The sequence below is a fragment of the Hibiscus syriacus genome, unplaced genomic scaffold (assembly GCF_006381635.1).
Source record: "Hibiscus syriacus cultivar Baekdansim isolate YM2019G1 unplaced genomic scaffold, ASM638163v2 tig00110577_pilon, whole genome shotgun sequence".
NCBI lineage: Eukaryota > Viridiplantae > Streptophyta > Magnoliopsida > Malvales > Malvaceae > Hibiscus > Hibiscus syriacus.
In genome coordinates this window covers 1,849,638-1,871,825 of record NW_024062788.1, presented here as the reverse complement: position 1 = coordinate 1,871,825, position 22,188 = coordinate 1,849,638, and the positions used below count along the sequence as shown (strand labels likewise).

Genomic DNA, 22,188 nt, shown 5'->3' with positions numbered 1-22,188 from the left:
CCTTTTTCCACGTAAAATAAGTAAATACAGTGGCTCAATAGTTTGACCAAATGCTTTCATAGAACAAACAAGAAACAAAACAGGTTTTCTGCCATTTACAAACAGAAACAAGACAACATAAATACTATCAATGGATGGAACAGCAAAGGGTCTCAAGAAACGCGAAAGTCAAATGCCGATCCTCTCAACTCGGACAAAGGATAGCTCGAACTACAGGTTTTCTGTAACTGAAACTTGGAGCCAAGGGGAACTATGGCACCATCTGCTCTGCGGTACCAATACCTTCGAGATGTTTGTAATTGTTCGAGAAGGATCCGTCTACATCCTTCTGCATTTGCATGTGACAATCAACCAGTGTTCTGAAACTGTGTCTCCTCCATAGCTAGAAAAGAGTTCATTATCAAGTCAAGGATCATTTAGAGGTTCACTGTACAGTAGCTTCTTATACACCAAAGCAGCAACATCGGGCACCATATGATGCCCAGGCAGTTAGATATTGCCTCAGTCTATGGAATAGTAATGCAAGAAAGATACATAACGTATCCTAAATTAAAGAAGGTTCTAAGATATTCAATAATTTTTTATCAGGTTTTCTCGTTACAAAAGCTTCGATTCTGCAGCGAACTTTTCGCCTGCGTTATAAACCTCGCCATTTGCGAATGCCCCTTGATAGGTTGAGCAGCATCAGGTATCATCCAGACTCAGAAAAACCACAACTTGACCCCGAGGTATGAAGACGTTTGATTGGTTGAGACTAGAGAATACAAGCCACTGATACGGCTCATGTGGAAGTTGCAGTACCGTTGTTTCAATGCTCATCAGACTCCCATGGACATGGGTTTTCAATGGTGACCCAGCTGGTGAGCCAGCTGGTGAGCCAATGGAAATTCTAGAAGAACAATGAAGGATGATCTTTCGGCCTCTCTAAGATACTGTACAGTACCATTAATAATCTTTACAAGCTTCTGACTGATGTATAGGCCTAGACCTTCTCTTAGACACCCTGCCTGTGGTGGAACATACCCCGAATTAAATCTTCGGGGATACTCGGTGCTGGATGAGTGATCCTGCAATATAATCACTCAAAGTCAACAGCCTTATTTTGATTCTTTATCTGAGGATATATAGAAACATGACAAAACTGGTCTATTCTATCCAGCTGCATCTATTATGAACATAATAAAGCATACAGCAAAGGGATTTTACCGAAATTCAAGATAAACAATGTGTATCTTTGTCCATATACGATCCTTCCGAGGAATCACCCTGAATTCAACTGATGATTCCTCAAATGCAGGAGTGAAAAGGAGTGCATTTGTCAAAAAAACGGAAAGGACTTGCTGAAGCCTCAAATTGTCTCCATACAAGTACATGGATGAGAGTCCAGAAGGTAACTCTTGGATAACCTGAACTTGGCGATCCTGGCTCATTAACATAACTTGTTTCAAGACAGCTTCCAAGGCTTCTCCAAGGTTAAACTCCCCAGAGTCCATTTCCATGTAGCTACAAGTGTCAGATAGAGAAAACTTCCGTTAAAAAGAGAGAGAAGGTTAACTTATGAACATCATACAAAAAATGAGAAATGTTAAATCCATGAAAGATTTTGATTGTAAAAAACCCAGAATTAGGTTTAATTCAAAAAGAACAAAGATCAACAGCAACAAGGTAACAGGCATGTTAAGTACTCCTACAACTCCTCGATAATTTCAATGTCTGTGTCATCAACAATCTTGGTCATTTGTTCTTGACACGTTATACTTGTCCTCAGAAGCCACTTCTACTCTACTCAAATCAGAAGACACCATTAGATCCTGCATTAATGCAATTCCTTTCAAAGGCTTCCTGAGTTCTTGAAGGATGTAAGCCAACTTGTTGAAGCTACTAGCTGCTGCCTGTTCAGACATCCTCTGCACCTGTAAAGCATATTGAAGCTCAGGGTTAGATACATGCAAAAAACACAAAATGCTAGTGATCCTTCTGTTCGCATCAGTCCTTTTGTTTGCCGAAAGTAATACTTCAACAAATTTACCCTGCTGATCAAAGAATCCAAACAGTAATTTATCTGCACCCTAACCCGCAGGCCGCAATTATCTCATTGAATAATATTCTTAGTTTGGTTAAGGTGTGATGATCCTTCACCCTACAGCCAAACTTGTCCAGTGTAAAAACCTCCCCTAAAAGCATCCTATCAATGGCTTCTTCCCTCTTCATGCCAGTCAACTTTTGCATAGTATAGTTCCACTCGAAGCATCGGCTGAATTCATCGACCATAAAAATTGGGGGAATAAGAGCAGATGGGTTCCTCATAATACCAACATAGTCACTCTGGACACAGGCATATTTGTTCACGACTGTCTTTTGGCCGGTGAGATCTTGCCCAACAAAGCAAATTCCAACAACATTTTCCTTTATGTCTCGACTACAACATGCATTAACAACCAAGACTATAGGGCCATTATTTCACTGAAAACCAAAAGTCTTAAGCTTGATTTCAATGCTTCGTTCTTCTATACCTGCCATTTGTCATCAACGTGAAAAGCAAGCTTAACTTCAAAAAACACCAAAATAAAAGGAAAAATTAGAGAAGATAGATGCTCAATAAAAGGGGAGTAATATTTAGAGCAATCTTACAAAGGAAATGCTGAATTAAATGGCTCATTGAAAATAAAGAGTTAAAAACATCACTTCATTTCTCTAAGGGGCTATCACAAAAGGATCAATTAGAGATAAACATGATTCAACTATTTGATGATTCAACAAGTTGTCATTGTTTTTAAGATAGATGCATAATTGATAATATGTCAGAAAGCAAAAAGAAAAACCTTTATCCGAATACTCATATCAAAATGCCTACAAACATGTCACCCGAAAATAACACAGCTATGCACTCCATAATGCAGTTGAGCTGCTGCTGAATTAACATATAAAATAATGGATGAAAATGTAAGTTGATGGGGGATCTCCCGATTGCACAGTCAGTCAGAAACCCCAACAACCGGAATTGGTCTAGTGGTACCAGGGGTGCTCAACAAATCCCCTTAAGGGTTTTTTTTTGGAGGGGAGGGGCGGGTTCTATTCCCCCAAACGTATTTCAACACCAATTGGTCCTCCAAGGTTCGCCATTTCTCCATCGGGTCCTCCAAGTCTCTAAACCTGGGTCCTTGTGGCTCTTTGCCCAAATCAATTGGGGTGAACCACACACAATTGCTCAGCACTCGAGGTAAATCACGGTAAGTATGACACGATTCAACCAGGCGCACCCAGGACCTTGTCAGGAGACAAAATCTCAAGGCTAAAAACGGCCCACAAGCTCGGAAAACAATAACTTTCGGTTGGTGGGGGTTCCAACTGATTGCCCAATTAGGAGATACCTAAACAATAAAACCTCAAATGTCAAGTTGCTGTTTGTGGTTCACCCATGTTGATTTGGCAGAGAGCCACGAGAACCCTTGGAGACTTGGAGGACCCAATTGGAGAAGTGGCGAACCTTGGAGGACCAATTGGCATTGAATGGCGCAAGTGGTGTTGAAATGCATTTGGGGGAATATAAACCGCACCCTCAAGTCGTAAGGGGAATTGTGGAGCACACATTGTTCTATTCTCTCAAATGCATTTCAAAACCAATTGTGCCATTCAATGCCAATTGATACTCCAAGGTTCGCATCTTCACCAACTAGGTCCTCTAGGTCTCCAACCCCTTCAATTGGGTCATTGTGGCTCTCCACTCAAATATACCGAGGTGAACAACACACAAGCTCGGCATCCAAGGTCAGGCATGGTAAGTACAACATGATCTGCGTATCATGCTCTCCTCAACCGAGGCGCTCCCAAGACCCTCTTAAGGGTTAGGAGACAAAATCCTAGGGCTAAAACGGCACACATGCACCCTGGAAAAACAATACCTTCCAATTGTTGGGGATTCCGACCGACCGTGCAAGCGGGAGATCCCTCAACATAAGCGATACGATTAAAATAGAGGTATATAAGAAAGAAACAAAAACATATATATCCAGAATGCAGAAATACACCGTTCAATTAAACATGCATATAGTTTCAAGACAAATAAAAAAGTAATATCTAATAAAGCAGCATGTTCAAAAGATAAATCCCACTATTACTTTCTAGGGCTAATGAATGCATGTTTTTGACAATATCGATCGAATCATCCTCAACAAGATCAAACAATGGCATGCCAATGGCTTGCTCAATTGTCAGGCCAGTGAGTTCTGCTGCTTTGGAGTTCCATCCATTAATGTTACCAGAGGAGTCACCAGAGAAGATTGGGACAGCAGCTGTCTCAATCAGGTGGACCATTTCATTAGTGACAACACGCAGTTCATCCACCCTCTGAATCCTGTCATCTACAGATGGTACATTCACAATCATTTTGGAATCATCAGCAACCTCATCTTGGAAGGAGACTTTCAATATCACCTGTAAGGAATGAATTGCATCCATTTCTGTATCCTCCCAAGGCAGGCTACGCCACTTGACAACCTCCAGAAAAGTCTTGAATGGTGATCTGGGATGCATCTTTCTTCCATCATCCTTGTCACCCGGATCATGCTTTGCACCGCCCCACTTGATCTCTTTTGCTGTATGGGACCAGAACCAAAACATAAAGTCTTTAGCAGTGATCCTAACAGCAGCCATCCCACAAACTGCCTCTCGAAGACCAGAAGAACCTGGATAGCCAGCTTCCATAAGGCTGTCAGTACTTAAGCCTGTAGTGCTAATATGGTACTTGAGAAGCCACTCAGCTATATCCCTGATTTGTGCCTTTGTAGGGATAACTCCAAGCAACCAAAATTTCTGTCTGTAGTAAAGTGCAGCCCCATCACAATTAACAAGATCCATGACATTTGGAGATTTAGTAACAATTCGTACAGGAGACTCTCTAAACAACATGTCACAAAGAACGGTCTGAGTTCACAGAATATGCTTCTCCCTCATTTGGGCAACCAATTACACTTCCTTGTTAACTTGCACAGAAAATACTTGATCCCATATTTGCCATATACTGCGCTCATGAGGAGATCTTAACGTGGATCCACAAAGACTTAGTGGTTGAGCCAATCCTTTGTCTTGAATCATCTTAACTGGTTGGGCAGAACAATCACATATCATTCTAACTTTGATTTTCATGAAAAGGAATCTTGAGGCTTGTGGTATGTCAGTAGCTGGATAATGCAACCCTAGAAGGCTCTAAATCAGGTCTACGACTTTCAGCAATTACTTCTCCATGTTCATCTTCATAAATTTATAAGCCGTTATCCTATCATAACCTGTTAAATCACTAACTTCCTTAACTAAAACATCGCATAACAGAGATATGTTACCACTTGGCAAGGACTGTAATCTCGAAATTGTTTTGGATGCCAACTTATAGGACTTCAAAGCACCAGCAGCAGTTATTGGCACCTCAGCTGGGTTAACTGGTTCTAGATCTATAACTAGTGCAGCTTCGATCCTATGCAAAATAGCATAAAAGGGCTTGCCTGATGTTTTACAATGAACCAGTATCGGATTGAGAAGATTAACTTCCTCAAAATTAGCATCTTTCTGCAAGGCCGTCGGACCTGGAGAACTAAATAACGCTATTACGTCGCTTCCAAAATTCAGAGCCTGTTGCTGCTCTATGTTTGGAACAGCATGAGGTCCCAAGTCCAACATTTCTGGAGCGTTTTCGCTATAAGCAAGAACCGTGAAGTTCTGCTCGTCGACGGCAATTAAGCATCCGAAGGGCTGAATCAGATTCCCTCTTTGCATCTTTTGAAGGTAAGCTGACACAGTAGAAGATGGAACATTACTGGTTGAGCTCGAAATGTTGAAGTCAACAGAAGTGGAGTAATCAAAAGGCCTCTTGGATTCTTCAAAGTCCACATGGAGCTTGGCATCAATTGTGGTCTGTGCAACCACACGAGCGTGTTTTGATCTAGCATAGCTGCTCCTAAGAACAGTTACTCATGTTTGTCGACTTGGATGACATATTCTTAAACACTCCTTTTCCTCTTTCTTCTTCTTCTTTAACCCATATAAACTTAATATTTCAAAATCACCATTACCAAAAGAAAAAGCTTAAAGCTTTATATGGAATCCGCTAATCTTTGTACTGTCAGTGCCAGAACAAAACATGAATACTTTGTTTGTTGTAGAAGACGGCTATAGGATAGAGTAAAATCGCAACGGATAATTTGAGAAAAAAAAATGAAGATAAAAGAGACACAAAATTTAAATGAAAAATCCCTAAATAATATAAGGTAAAAATCACTGTCAACGGTAAAAAAAGTTCACTATGATAAAATATGAATTACAATTTTTCTCGATCTACCAGAGAAAAAATAATGATAATTATCTCTTGATAAAAAATGAGAAAATAATTCTCAATAAAATCTTTAAATTTTATAGTATTGAGAGAAAATTAGAATGAGTTGAGATGATTTTTAAGCTAAATGAACTAGAATATTTATAATTAAAACTTAAAGACTAATTTATAAATACCTTAAATTACAATGGCTAAATTATAATTATATAATTTAACAAATTTCAACAATTATATGTTCTTTTTTACCATTACATCGAATTGTGCATTAATGCACCGTGCTAACTTTTAACAGAAACCTATTCAAAATTAAAAGCATATTCATTGTCAGAAAACTATTCATTGTCAGAAAGAATCTCCTGGACCCGGGAATCATGAGCAGAGTTAAAAAAAATCCCACATTAACCATTAAAAGCAAAAGTTACCAGCTCTTTCTCTCAGATAATTCTGACGATTCCATTCTCAACTAAAAAATAAAAGGTCACCAATGAAATCAAAAGGCTCAACAGAAGGGGGGGAAATAGATTCCACCACCTTCACACAACCTAAACGGTTTGTAGTACAGCTCATAATTCCGTGAAACAACTCTGCTTTGACAAAATCAAACCCCAAATTAAACCCAATGCTCGAAAAAAAGAAGCTTTGTGTGAATTGAAGATGTATTATAGGGTAAGCCGGTGAGATGGATGGCGAAGTATTAAAAAGTAGGGTCAACTACGTATTTTGTCACTCAACTCTCACTATAATTTCATTTTGAGCACTCAACTATTGTTTCCAAAATCACAACTAACATCACGTTTTATTTCATTTTAGTCATAGCGTCGTTAAAAAATTAACAGAACTATTAGTTTGATATATTTAATAGTTTTTTTGTGGTAAAATGATTTTTTTTTTTATATCGACACATCAACATCGCCATTGTTTTTTTATGATATGCGACGAAAATGAAATTAAAACTTAACATTAATTATAATTTTGAAGAAAAAATAGTTAGGTGACTAAATAATTAGTTTACCCCAAAAAGTAAAAACAAGGTAAACTACTTAGATAGTCCTAGACTATAGCTTGTTTCTTAGTTGCGTCTTCTGACCCTAAAACATTATTAAATGATCACTTGAGTTGTCAAAGTTTATAAAAAATATAAAGGGGATTTTAAAAAAATTAGTGCGGTAATAAATTTAATTTCAAATATTTATATTTTATTTAATTTTAATTTTAATTTTAAAAATTAATTCTTAAAATTTAAATATTATACCAAAATAAAATTAATTTATATAAATGTCAAAGAAAATTTATTATTATATATTAATTATTTAATGAAATAGGACTATTTTATAAGTTTCAATGGACGTAACTTCACCTCAAAATCATAACTTGAGTTTATGCAATTCAGGAGGGGCTAACAACTGCCTTTTTGCGGCTGTGTATGGTGTGTTGCAGGCTTCCTCGCCCACATAGGATGTGAGAAAAATAATTTTCTAATGCAAGGAATCTATCATATTATTTCTTAAACTATGATTTTTTTATTAGTCTGAAGACGTCGTGTACTTCTGGGGTTTCAACATTTGTCTGAAGATGTCAAGCAGTCATGGAGTCTTCTTTATTTATCTGAAAATATCATATAGCCTTGGGGTTTTCTTCATTTTCATGAAGACGACATGCAGTCATAGAGTCTTCATATTTAGCTTGAACACGTATAAAATATCTAGCGTCTTTAAATTGATATTGTGCAATTCACCATAGATAGAGAAATAATCTTTTGGGTAGATTATATTAAAAAAAAAATTTCACACATCATTTACTCACCCATTTTATTGTGTGTTGCACCCCTAAAATAAAATTTCATCCATAAAATTATGTATTTAGTTCTCTATTTATTTATATGATATTTTTAATTATTTAATTATATATATATATTAAAAAATTATATTTAATATTACGATTTGATTCTGTTTTAGTTACTCAATATATTTAGTCAATATTAAAAAAATATAAGTATTTTTGTTTATTTTTTAACGATGAATGTCAAAAATGTAATATGAGATATAATTTAAAAATAACAATTAGATGAACATGGCAAAACTTTGAAAATATATAGGTGACTAAATACATAATTTATTTCTAAAGAAAAAATAAACGTTTAGAGAGAAGAGTTTTATAAATTAAATATTACATAAAAATTTTACAAGAATTATTATTGATGTTACTAGAAAATATTACAAGAATACATTTTTATTAATATTAAATCTCTCATTAAGTTAATAATCAATTACGAAAATAATTAAAAAAGTATTAATGAAAATAATTAAAATTTTCTTTTAAAATAGTAATAAATATTATTTATAATGGTATTAATATATTTTATTTTACCAAAAATGATATTAATATATTTTCATCTATAATCTTTAAATAATACAATTAGAATCACTATTACAAAGACAATTACGCATTCAAAGATCAAATACGTGAATGGTAAGAATTTATATAAATCCTTTACCACAATTTTATATATTGTTACTCTCGGTGGAAGTATAATTTTATCATGTTTTAGCATATGAGTTAATAATAAATTAATTTCGCACGAAATTATTTAAATGATAAATAAATTATTGTTATTTTAGATACCGTCTTATTTATCTTAGATTAATCAAAAAATAATAAAAATTTAATTTCATTAGGTCACTTTTAACCATTTAATGACTTAATTTCATATATAATTGCCTAAAATAAAATTTTTCTCTCATTGGTATGTCGCTCATTTTTTTTTCCGACTTTGTTGATCGGTAATAGCAACGACTTTAATGTTGGATCCCGACTAGGGCTATTAAAAACTTGATACCCGGAATTTTTTAGTACTAAAATCTCGGTATGTGTCCCGACCCATTACATCCGGGTACCCGTATTTTCAGGTCACGGGTACCCGGTTCATAATTTTTTTAATTTTTTTTTAAATTATATTATTTTAAAAAATATCTATATAGAAAAATTCTAAAATTTAAAGGTTTATAATGTATAATTCACACATAAAGTTTAAAAATTCAAATTACATAATTAAAAGAAAATTTATTAAAAATTAAATTAAAAAAATAATTAAATTTCAAATGTTTCGAAGTTAAAATAGATAATTAAAAATAATATTTTAGAATGTTAATGTGAAATAATTTAAGAAATTAAGAATTTAGAATATTATGGTGGTAAAATTTAAGAAATTTTAAATGTTAGAGTGAAATAATTTGAGAATTATAAATAAAAATTTAATATAAAATAAAAATTAAAAATATAATAAAGTGGGTACTAGGTTAGAAGGTACTTGGTTAAGTAAGATTTTGTGACCCGAACCCGACCCGAAAACTCGAAAAAATTAGTGGGTCGAGTACCCGACCCAGAAAATCGAGTATTTTCAAAATAAAATACCCGTATCTTTTAACTGGGTCGACGGATCGGGTATTTTTTAACACCCATATTATCGATCACTGATATTCTTTATTGTCTTTTTCTTTTCATATATCACATCTCTATTTTCTTTTATTTTTTATTTTCTATAAGTTTGTCTATATGTCATGTTTTCATATGTCTTTGTGGCACGTTTTCTTCTGTCTTTATGACATGTTTTCGTTTGCCTTTTGACATATTTTTGGTCATATGGTCGGTTTTTATTTATTTTTTTCTAAGGATTAACTTGACAGTGATCCTCTAAGGAATGCTTAAGATGGCATTGATATGATATCTTATTGATTTTCCTCGTTTTGAACCCTCTGATTGGATTTGGATACCCGATTTGCGTTCATGGATAGTATTTCACGTAGCTCAATCCTGATTTATGGTTTGTTGGTGATCTTTTAATAGCTTGATTTTCTTCTGTGGTTTGTTTGCCGATGCAATCAGATTTGTTTGCATCTATCTTTGTTCGAGTTTCTTGGTTAGATTTTTAATCTTTCCTTGTATGGTCCTTATGTGATCTTAAGTTGTTAGTTTTATTTCAATGATTATAGGAAATTGTTCTAATTATGTGCTTAACTTACGATTATGATCATAAATCTTTATTATAATTTGATATATTTCCTATTTTAAATAAAAACTAGTTGATTGTATAAAAAAACCATTTATATGACTTAGTTTGAATAAAAAGAAAGAACATATATTAATATTTTATATAATTACTAACCATTTATATAACTTAGTTTGAAAAAATATAAAGAATATATATTAATATTTTATATAATTACTATTTTCACATTGATTTTTACATGTATTTTTATTTTTCAAATTTAAATTTATACTAATTCTTCTTTATCTTATACCAAAATATTATAAAATCTTTTTTCACTAAGAAGGCAACCCTTAACATATGATACAAACAGTTAAACATCATAAGTCCAAATTCATATTTTAATTTAACACTTTTAAAATGATTGTTCCTCGATCGTATATCAAGCATATTTCATCTTCTTGAACGACATATTGACGTAGATTGGTCATAAAGAAATCACAAGCCTTTGTTGTCTCTCCTTCAACAATGAAGAATGTAACTAGGAAGATATTTCGTTCACCACCTTGCGCAACTGCTAGCAATAATACATGTTTACATTGATCACACAACTATTTTATCATTTACTTGGATCATACATTTGCAAAATGGAAATCCTTCTATGCTTGACTCGAATGCCCAAAAGAGTCTATGAAATATTTTTATTCCATGGAACAAGTTGACATTCTTTGTCTATTGCATGCATAGTTTGAGACTTCACTATGGTTCCCGGAATGAATCGCTTCATTGTTTGTAACAAATCTGGTAGATCGTTGTACGATCTATCCCAATCTACATACAACAGCTTCATTGCCTTCAACTTCGCATTCGAAACCTTAACGTATTTTACTTGGTATCCAAATTGGCTTCAAATGGATGCATCTAACACTGAACAAGGGATCCTTGGATTTTTTCAACCAACACCTTCACGTATTCGCATATTACATCAGAGTCCAATAGTCGGTGGTCTTGTTCGATGGAGTTTCACAAACAAGTGTGAGGATCATTGTACATTGTGACGACCCAAGCATCACGCCTCTGAATTTTTGACACTCTGATCTTTCACTTGCACTCTAGGTCATATTTAACATACTTCGCATATATGATTTTCTGGTCGGACTCTGTAACGTGGACATCAACATGGTCTTTGATAGAATACTCTTTAATCGCCAATGTAGCTTCATTTTTTCCTCTAAATTGCATCCCAACTTAAAATTCACCCGAATTTTCTAATGATCCAGCCATGCGATATGGAGTTAAATGTGGCATGTATGAGAATTCAAGTGCCCTCATCGCATCATAATCTAAATTGTACATATGAGGGGTAGGTTGATACGCTGCCAAAACTTTATCGATGGCCAAATCAGGTGCACCACCACCATAGATATTATCATCGTCAGCCAAAACGAGTTCTTCGATTTCTTCATCTTTGCTAGAATCATAATGTATTTCTCCCCATCGATTTTTAGCATCAACGTCAACAGTAAATTCTGAGTGATGTATGATTCTCGTCCATACTCTACTGACGTGGATACCCCACCAACTTCATTTCCACTTTTCAATAGCACCATAAAATTGTTTATCAACTTATATGTCAGGTCCTCAAGCTCAATTCTGAAAGCCATTTGAGATGAATTTTCAGTCACATTTCTTGATGACCCAAGAACATCATATATGTTACGTTCATAAACAAATAACTCAATAACTGCAACATTTGTTGACTCATGTAATCCAATCATGGTCCTAATATCATCATCTTCTTTAACTGATACTGCAGTATATCTAAATGGATTGAGACACACCATAAACATGTACTTCAAACCATCAACAGTAGCTCAAAATTTTCTTTTTATCCCCTGTTTCATTGTACAAATGTGGTGTCTCTTTTAAACATCATATTTATAGGTATTTCATACTAAAAAATAACTCCGACCTCATTTTCAACAATTATCAATTATAATAGACAATTTTGAAAAAGTTGTTGTTCATTTTCTCTACAAATTAAAAATTATATTTAGAATAAAAAAATGCAGGTACATAAATAGTTATATTATGATCATAAATCTTAAAATGATATTTTATAATATAAAAATATCATAATCATAACAACAACAATAAATCTGTAAAGATAAAATACAACTACAAATATTATAAAAATAATATTAACATAATAACGAATCGTAAAATACTTCAAATAAAATCTATTTAGAGTTACCTCATCGTTTCTTTCAACAACTTGACTTGAAAAAAATCTCTCTTTTGTTCTCTGTAAAAAAATTTAACATATTAAATAAATAATTTCACACAAAATAACAAAAATTTAAACACATAATTTCACACTTACTCAAATCAGAATAACAGAAAAAACGCACTAAATAAACAGGCAGAGAAGAACACACCAAATGAGCACTCAAACCTTTCACGCTTATTTCACCAATTGTTGCTTTCTTCTTTACGATCATTTCGAATTCATTCTTACATATATATAGCTGGAAAAATATTTTTTTTAGCAACATGCAATGCCAGAGTATGAATTATACAAGGAATGATTCGATATAGACACTACAACAAATTTGTCAATTTATGACAAAATTTCTATATGACGTTACGAATATCGTCCCAAAACATACTATAATGTGACGTTTTTTTTATTTTCGTCATATTTATTGATTAATGATATATTTTTTATGACAATTTTAAAAATAGTCATTGATTTTTGTCACTATATGTTTGGCGCCAAAATCTTCCCACCAAATTTTTTGGTGGGAAACCTTTTAATGACATTTAGATAAAATAATGACGTTGTAAAATCGTCTCCAATGAAAAACAAGTATTAGTGACGATTTATTATAGTGACGATTCAATTTGAATTAGTGGCGTTGCACATTCATCACTAATAAGTTTTATTCGTGACAATTTAATTTGTCATATTTTATAAGACACTAAAAGTGACATTTTATTATTGTCACAAAAAATAGTTTTAGCACGACGAAATCAACTATTTGTCACTTGTTTTTATCTCTCTTTTTTATATAACATTTTAAAAGACGTCATGAAATTATGTCACTTAGGGTCCATTTGGTTAGGGGAAACATTTTATGGAAAATATTTCCCCCCTTTTCCCGTGTTTGGTTCCTGTAAAATATGATAGTCAACGTATGTTGTTTTCAAATAAATTTGTCACTATTAGTAGCTTTTTGGTGACAAAATAAAAGTTTTATAGTTATTGTTATAGAAAACTTATAACAACAAAAAATCTATTTTTAATTAATAAATGATTTTATTATTTTATGAAAAAATATGCTTGTCGTTATACATTTTGGTTATAATGAGAAAATATAATTATTATTATTATAAAAATAAAATGTTCAAAAAAAGCAATTTTTATGATATATAATTTAATGTAATTTTCAAATAAAATATAATAACAAAATATATTATTAAAATGTTTTCATTTATTTTTTATGAAGCTAGTTTGAAATTTTTTTCTTAAATATAATTATGTAAATAATTTAATCAAGTAAAGAATTTGAATAAATCAATATGCATAATTGAACAAATTAAAATTAATTTCATTTAGAAGCATACAAACAATCGTAATTAATTAAACTAAATAATATATTTTAATAAAATAATTATCTCACGTAAAATTATAAGTAATATTCCTCCTCTTCTTCGTCTTCATATTGGTCGTCCATATCTTCATTTTCACCACCACCACCACCACCGTTATTATCACTATCATCATCTAACCCAATGATTATCAATTTTTTAATAAAAAAATTTAAAAGATATAAATAATAAAATAATTATTTCATAATTTTTAATAATCAAAAAACTCAATAAAATAATATCTTACCATTATAAAAATATTTTATAAATTTTAATAATAGGAAGAATTGCAGCATATTGTATAATCAAGTCTTTTTCTCTTATCGTATATGTAGACACTCGTTTTTTTCAGGATTTTTTTATCTTTTTTGTTTTTTATTATTATAATTATTAAATATTAATTTTATTTTATTATTTTGTAGGTCAATTTCAAGACCCAAATACTGGCCCATACGAACCCCAAGCCCGTCTAGCCATCATAAACATTTTTGTGAGATAGGGCAACGAAGAAAGGAGGGTGAACTCCCATTCTCAACCGATCCAGGGAGAACAATAAAAAAAATGCTCACATTCTCTCTCTTCCGCTGATCGGAAGAGAAAATTGGAAGCGTTATGGTTAAGGTTCAGATGCAAAACCATAATTTTTCAATCGTCTATGGCGACCTCGAAGGCAATCAACTGAAAGATCACCAGAGCGATGGAGTTTACTCTTCCTCCACCACGACCTCATCCTTCACTTCCGCCGCCTCCGCGTTCTCGCTCTAGAATTCTCGCATCCTCATGCAACATCATTAAGATATGGGCGAGACCTGAGATCACCAAAAGAACTGAACAAAATCCCTTCGAGTTCTGAAATATGTGGAGAAGGCTACTCACTTCACAGTTCAAAATCTCTGTCCGCACTTCTCTGCCGATTCGCTTCTAAAACGGCGTCGCTTCCCTTTAAATCTCACATTTCTCCTTCCTCTTCTGCTTCTTCCCTCGTTCGTCATTTCTCTGCCGAGTCAGTAGATACTTATGTGAAGAAAATAGTTGAAGACGTAATGCCTATTGCTACTAGTCATGAGCGCGAGGAACTTGAGTCTGAGCTGCAGAAAATCCTTGAAGATGTGAACGATCATGTAGGTCTCTTTGGCACAAAGGTTAGTATGCTAATGTTTCTCAGGGTCTATTGCAATTGAGGAAAACAGACTGATTTGATCATGTTCATGTCTGTATCATCTTATATGGAACCTATGGATGAAATCTGATGGTGTTGAGACATTGATGATCATTCCCTCTTTTTTGCTATGAATTACTACTATATTTTACTTCCATTTGCATTTATTCCTTTGTTTATTCCTTAATTGTGTCATGTTGATCTAGATCACAGGAGAATACTAAGAACGTAGATTCGTATACGTTTTTCATATGTACTATGCATAATTGGTAAGGTTCGAGTCTTGTTAAGAATGTGTGACAGGTACTAATCTATATTTTTCTAATTTTTAATAATTATGTTTAGATATAGTGGAGGTAATTTTTCAACTTCCCTTCAAATAAAATTTACCTTTCCTCTAATAAAATTGAATATTCCTTATTCATAGTAGGATTTTTTTTCTCATTCATAATGAATCATTATTGCTTTCCTTATTTATTGATTTTCATTTTATAAAAGCATATGTGTATTTGATTTCCTTTAGGGTTAAGAATACTATCATAAACAAGTAGGCAAAATAAGAAAATTCTTTTATATATTCTATATTGAGATAATTTTGCTTTATAGTTTTATTATTTTTATAATTATTTTTTGTTTTGATTCAGATTGCAATAGTACAAAGGTTTCTCCAACTTTAATTTGCAGGTAATTATTTGTTTTCTTTTAAATTTATTTTCTTTGCTGTTAAATATGATTTTTTTTTATATTGTTGAATTCATATGGTTTAGGGTTAGTTTTATTATTCGATTTCTAATTTTTTGCTAAACACTGCTGCTTTTTACAAAATAATTGTTAGTTTTTTCTTTTAAATTTTGCTAAACGATGTTGTTTTTATTATTCGATATTGTGCAATCTGATTGGAAAGCTCATTAAAAAACATGTGCATGTCTTGTTTCTTTTTTCACATTGATAATTCTTCATTTAATAAATTAATGTTGCTGATGTAAAATTTCACTTTCACAAGGTATGCTCAAACTCTGCTATGTTTTTATGCTTCCTTTAGGTGCATGTGTTTGTGAATTCTGAATTTATATCTTAATTTTTGTTTATGTTAATTTATTTACATTTTCATTTAAACTGATTGAAAATTTTGTTATTAACATCATTTCAGTGTAAGTTTGCAAAATTATGTAATTTAGCATAATTATTAATGTAGTTGGATTGCAAATGAATCATTCTCTCAGTGTAACCAAATTGTTGTGTTTATGAATTAAGTTGTAGAATGCTTTGTCAGTGGAGAGCAGTTGTGCTATAATAATTGATGATTTTGGTTGTGGTTTAATGCGCCTTTGCAGTTCCCTCTAATATCTAAGAGCAATCGATTACAAAAGCTGGTGAAAATATTTATAAAAGTTTTTTATATGTTTTAGGATGGCACCAGGCAAAGTATCTCATAAAAGGATTTGAACACAAGAAAATGAAACTCAAAAAGTATTCAGTAAACTAAATCGAATCCAAGAATCTGAACCTCAACAAGTTATTGATGCCACATACTCAACATCAACAGAATCACAACCGACTCAAGGTTTGGCTTGAGATTATTACAACGAAATATTCCACAAGTCATATTATTATCATTTTATTTTTATTTTCTATAAACATTTAAACATTTTTATATTTGTAGAAATGAAATTATTATGTATTTAGTGAAATATTTGTTTAAATCTTATTATTTTGCAATAAGTGAACTATTTTATTTTTTATTTAGATTTGTATAAATAATTTTATTTTAATATATATTGTCATTAAAAATGTCATAGAATATAAATTATTTGTGTTTTGCTACAATATCTCTTTCATCACATATAAGTTGATTTTAATGCATTATTTGTGACAATATAAATTATCAATAATGAAATCTTATTTAATTTAGTGACGTAATCAACTGTCATAGAATTTAAATTATAAAGTGACATTATCCATAAACGTTATTCATAATATTATTATGTAACATTTATATTATGTCACTAAAAATGTGACAATCTCTTTCGTCTCATATAAGTTGATTTTAATGTATTATATGTAATGATAAAAATAATCAATAACGAAATTTTACATAATTTAGTGACATAATTAGTTGTCATTGAATATTAATTATATAGTGATGTTATATATAAATGTCATCCATGCTAATATTAGGTGACGATATATTACGTTACTAACAATGTGACAATTTTCTTTTCGTCACATATACAATGAAATTATTGTGTTATTGGTGACGATATGATTTATTAATGACGAAAATATACATCATTTCGTGAAAAAAGTAATTGTCACTGAATGAAAATTAAATTGTGGCGTTATCCATTAGCGTCACTATATATTTAACAATACATGACGATAACACATATATCATCACTTTTGACATTTAGTGACACACCTAGGGTGACGATCGTCGTGACATTGACTTTTACATCACAAAATACATCTAGTGACATAAATTAAAGTTTTAATGACAATAACCTAGATGTCACTAATAAGAAAATTTGTTGTAGTGAGATGTATGTAATGAGCAGGCTAGGTGATATAGCTTTGCATTGATCATGCAGACTGAAGATGCACTAGGCTTATTGCGTCACACCCTAGGTCGTTAAGATTGCATGGCATCTCTGGTTTCACTGTACCAAGTAACCTATTTAAGAAAATAGTCATGGTTAACCATTATTCCAACTATTTTTTCCAAATCATTATCCTAAAAATAATCTCGCCTAATGATAAAAAAATATGTTGGTAATACGTACAATTATATCTCACATTGAGTGGGAAACACTACTGGGCTTGGATATTTATAGTGTTTATTCTTTATTCCTTCGTTAAGTGATAGAGAACAATGGATAATCTCGCGTACCGCCACCACCGTCATCGTCGCCGTCCGACATGGCTCGGCTCGTGGCAATACTTGTCTTTGACACGTCCGTGTAAAGTCTATCTTTTTAGAGAAAATTCTTAAGGATTTTTCTTGAGCATAAAAAGATTGTGAAAGAATTGATTCTAATATTTATAGGCTGCAAAGTGTCCTGGTTTGATTTAAATTTCAGAGGGTAATAGCTATTTAATTAGTTGTTAATTTGATTTCTGAACATTTTCGAAATCTGGAAAATATTTCAGCTATGTTCAGAGTGTTTATTGTGTCAGTTACAGAGTAATTATAAGAGTTACAAAATGTAATTACATGAGTTACAAACAGCTGAAAATTAAAAGATGAATCTGGACTGCTTTGAGGCTAGATTCATTCGTTTATAACAACAGTTTCAGACAGTTTAAATTCAAAAATTAATCAGATTTATATATGATTTTATTTTGGGCAATTTTACTCCTGAGCTAAGCCAATAAATTGAGAGACTTTCTAAGCTTCTCAACTCACTCTCAACTATCACATATTTTTTCAACCTAAAGCATTTCAAAGCTCCTTTTCTCTGTTGCTATCAAAAAAGCAGTACCACGACAGTCCACTTTGGTTCGGAACGACCATGTTAACCTCGAGAGACGATTCGTCTGTTGTAATGATTACACACATTGGGCTACTTTGTTTCTAAGGCAATGGTTTTCACCACGACACAATTTCGGTTGTTCATTTGTTCAATGTTTTTTATTTTGTCCTGTAAGTACTAACAGTGTTATTTTGCCGTCTATATTTCCAACATAAAACACAACAATTTAAAAATGAAGTTGAATACGCTTATGTTCATTAGATCATTTTAAGATTTTAGAGGAATTTCATTTTTTTTTAAAAAAAAGAAATTTTCCTAAACTGGAAACATGTATAATTCGAAAGACTTTTCATTCTTTAATTTTTTAAAATTTTAGGAAAAAAAATTATTTTATTTTTATTCGTACAATAACTTCATTTTCAGGTTGAAGAATGATCCGCACAAAAATTAACAAAATGATTTCCTGATAATTTAACCATATATTTTCATGATTCAAAAACTCATTCTAATGGTCTAAATAAACTCTAGCCATTAATGAAGTCAAAAGACGAAAATGCCTATTGTTTGACGCCATTATAATTTCAAAAAAAAATATAAGTCTTCTAAATCATAATAATAAAACATCACTAGTTGAAACTAGTTATTGGTATCACTATTAAGGACAATTAATTCTATCCAAACAATCTCTCTCTCAAGATTCAGGTAAAGATTACCTTGACCCAATCTAGACGTTACAATTAAATCTTAAACATCACATTGACAATGATCTATTCAATCGATAAGTCATCAACGATTACCAACTCGATTTACAATTAGAGTTCCAACATAGGTTTACAAAAAATTTATAAACAATAGTTAAGATCATAGATTTAAATAGTTGTCGAGTAACGATGTACGGCCACTATTCCACGATCGCGACGGCATTTGAAACCGGTGACATGAAAGATAGTGATGCGAAGCAGAATCACACTAATAGTGGTGGGTAGCGGCCACTATTTAGCGGATGGGGACCAATTGCTACAATAAGAAACCGCTATAGAGGTCACTGTGACCTAATATTGAATTAAAATGTGATATGACATTGGTCGTTCCTCCGAGTACTAGAATTATACTACAGCCAAAAAGATCTGAAAGGGAGTGAGCTATAGAGGTCAATGTGACCTCCAAATACAAGTCAAACAACAGAGAATAAAGTTCAACATACAATCAGTACACAATGATCAATAATGTAGACATGACATGTTCAAACAACATCAAATACGGCATAAATGCAGTGCAAACTAACCATCCGATAAGAATACTTCGGTTCTCACTTCCCATGAGCATACAGTGATGCCCCAGCAAATCCATATTTTAGTTAGCACACATCTCCCTTGTGAGCCCCTGGCAAAGTACAAACTCCTGACATAAAAGAACAATCGATAAGAACACAAAAAAAAAACATATTGTATTGGGGGGTGGCCTGAGAATGAAGCTCCATCAAACACCCAACAAATTTCGTTGATATTGTTATAACATCTCGTCATCCCATTGATGAAGTCAACATTTATCCGTACAATTAATCAGCCTAATACCATAAATTTCCTCTTAATGTAGCAGTGAAGTAGTTTCAAGACCTTAACATAGTGGCCTTAGATTCATATAGGCTCAAACAGAGTAGGATAAAAAGCCTAATGTTAGGGAAAAAAGAAGCTCAAATTGGTGTATGCATGTTACATAGGCCTCTTAACAGGTTAACGTACAAGAATTGATTTGCATTGACTTGTATCTCCTAGGACAAGCATTGAGCATCAAATTGCTTTAAATTCAATAAGAAAACAAGAATAATCTAGTCTCTTTGCAGCTAAATTTGGAGAAAGAATATGAGACTTCATCAACGTTGCAAAATCATAACTCATAATCTATATATTTCTATAAACTATGGAAGAAAGTAATCCAGATCTCACCGGTTACGACAGATAGAAACCTAAGATGCTCAAAACTCAACTCAGCACAGCTAAAGATGTGCTGTATGAATGGTACATTTGAGCAAAACTCAAGCACAGTTGATGATCTCTGTGATCCCCCCAGCCACCCCAGCCCTTAAACCCAGCTTTGTACCCAGCTTGATCGTGATACACATGCACACCCCATTCCGATCTGATATTAGCAACCTTATCAACATCATCTACCTGAATGTTCACTGATCCATTATCAATGCAAGCATTACTCTGCCCTTGGCCCTGATGCAAACCGCACTTCCCAAAGTGAACTGCACTAGTTCTTGGACCTCGTAATGTGTACACCGGCCTACCAAATGAAGGATAGACAGTAGCCCACATTGTTATATCCCAGTTGTAATCGTCAAAGAAGCAAAACTCTTTAGCCCTCCAATGGATTTTTCTCCAAACAGTCCGATGAAACACCGAGAAAACCGTCGGTAAACACATGGGGCGAATAAAGTGCAAAGATCTGCTTCACTTGGCAAAATTTGATCCCTTCCACAATCTTATTCATTTCTTCAAAGTATCCACCGTGGCTAACTATCAGCAATGTCTCACTTATCCCCGCAACCTTGGACAAGCTTTCAACAACCACCCGTAGATATTGCGGCCGATTATGCACGTATAAAACAATGGTTATATGATCTTTAGCTAACTTAGGATACAGATTTCTATTCCTAGTGGGCAACTGGTTTTGTTTTTCCAATAGAATCGAAAACTCATTCAGTTTAGGAAGGTTGAGCCTGCCGCTAAAGCTCTGAACATCAATGGTTTCACTTAAATCTTCATCTAATCGAATTAAACCAGGTGTTGTATTGGTCCTAAGAGAAACTACCAAAAGTGAAACTCCTAATAAAGTAACTAAAAACTACAGATAGCAAACGCTTAAGAGCTGCATCTTTCAAACGCAGTTTCTTGGTATTAGCCATAGAACAAAACAATACACAATCTCAAACAACTTCCAAATCAATTTTTGTTCTCTTAAATAAAAAGCTTCACATTCATAAACAATCTAACATCAAAGAATAAAAGCAACCCATTTTAGAAGAAGCTGAAAAAGTAAAAGGGTAAGCGCCGAAAAAACTCCGAGCTTTTTCCCTTGCCGCAGAACAATGGTTTTAGCGGTTAAAAAGAGACCGCAAAACTCATGGGAAATGGGGATCGAAGTTTGGATTCCAGGGAAGTGGAGAGATCGAGAACACGAAATAAGTAAAAGGAAAATAGATAGCAGCCATGGCCCCATGATGAGAAAAGATCAACGGTGCAAATTACTTGGTTGACGGGTTTAAAGTGAGAAAAGTATTTGGACAAGGAGATTTTAACTTTTGTTAAGACATAATTAAGACGGTAAGTTGATAGATAAAGGCGTTAAAAACTCAAGTGGATGGTTTAATGATGGTTGTGTTTAATTTAATGAACAAGTTAAGCTTTAAATTCAACCGGTTAATATAAACAATTTAGAAATGTTTTGCTGTTTGTTTGGGGAGCTTCTTTCTTCTTCTTCTTGCCTGTTTCTTCTTCTTCTTGCCTGTTTCTTCTTCTGTCTGATTGCAGACTACAAGACAAGATCTATGTTGAAATAAAATTACATTTTAAATTTATTCTTTTATCTATTT

The 22,188-nt window shown here is 32.8% G+C and overlaps 2 pseudogenes; both read right to left on the bottom strand.

Annotated features, from left to right (window-relative positions):
• Window positions 1-8: 8 nt before the first annotated feature.
• Window positions 9-6,137, bottom strand: LOC120133169 (annotated as a pseudogene).
• A 13,675-nt stretch (window positions 6,138-19,812) lies between these two features.
• LOC120133171 lies at window positions 19,813-21,874 on the bottom strand (annotated as a pseudogene).
• Window positions 21,875-22,188: the final 314 nt, after the last annotated feature.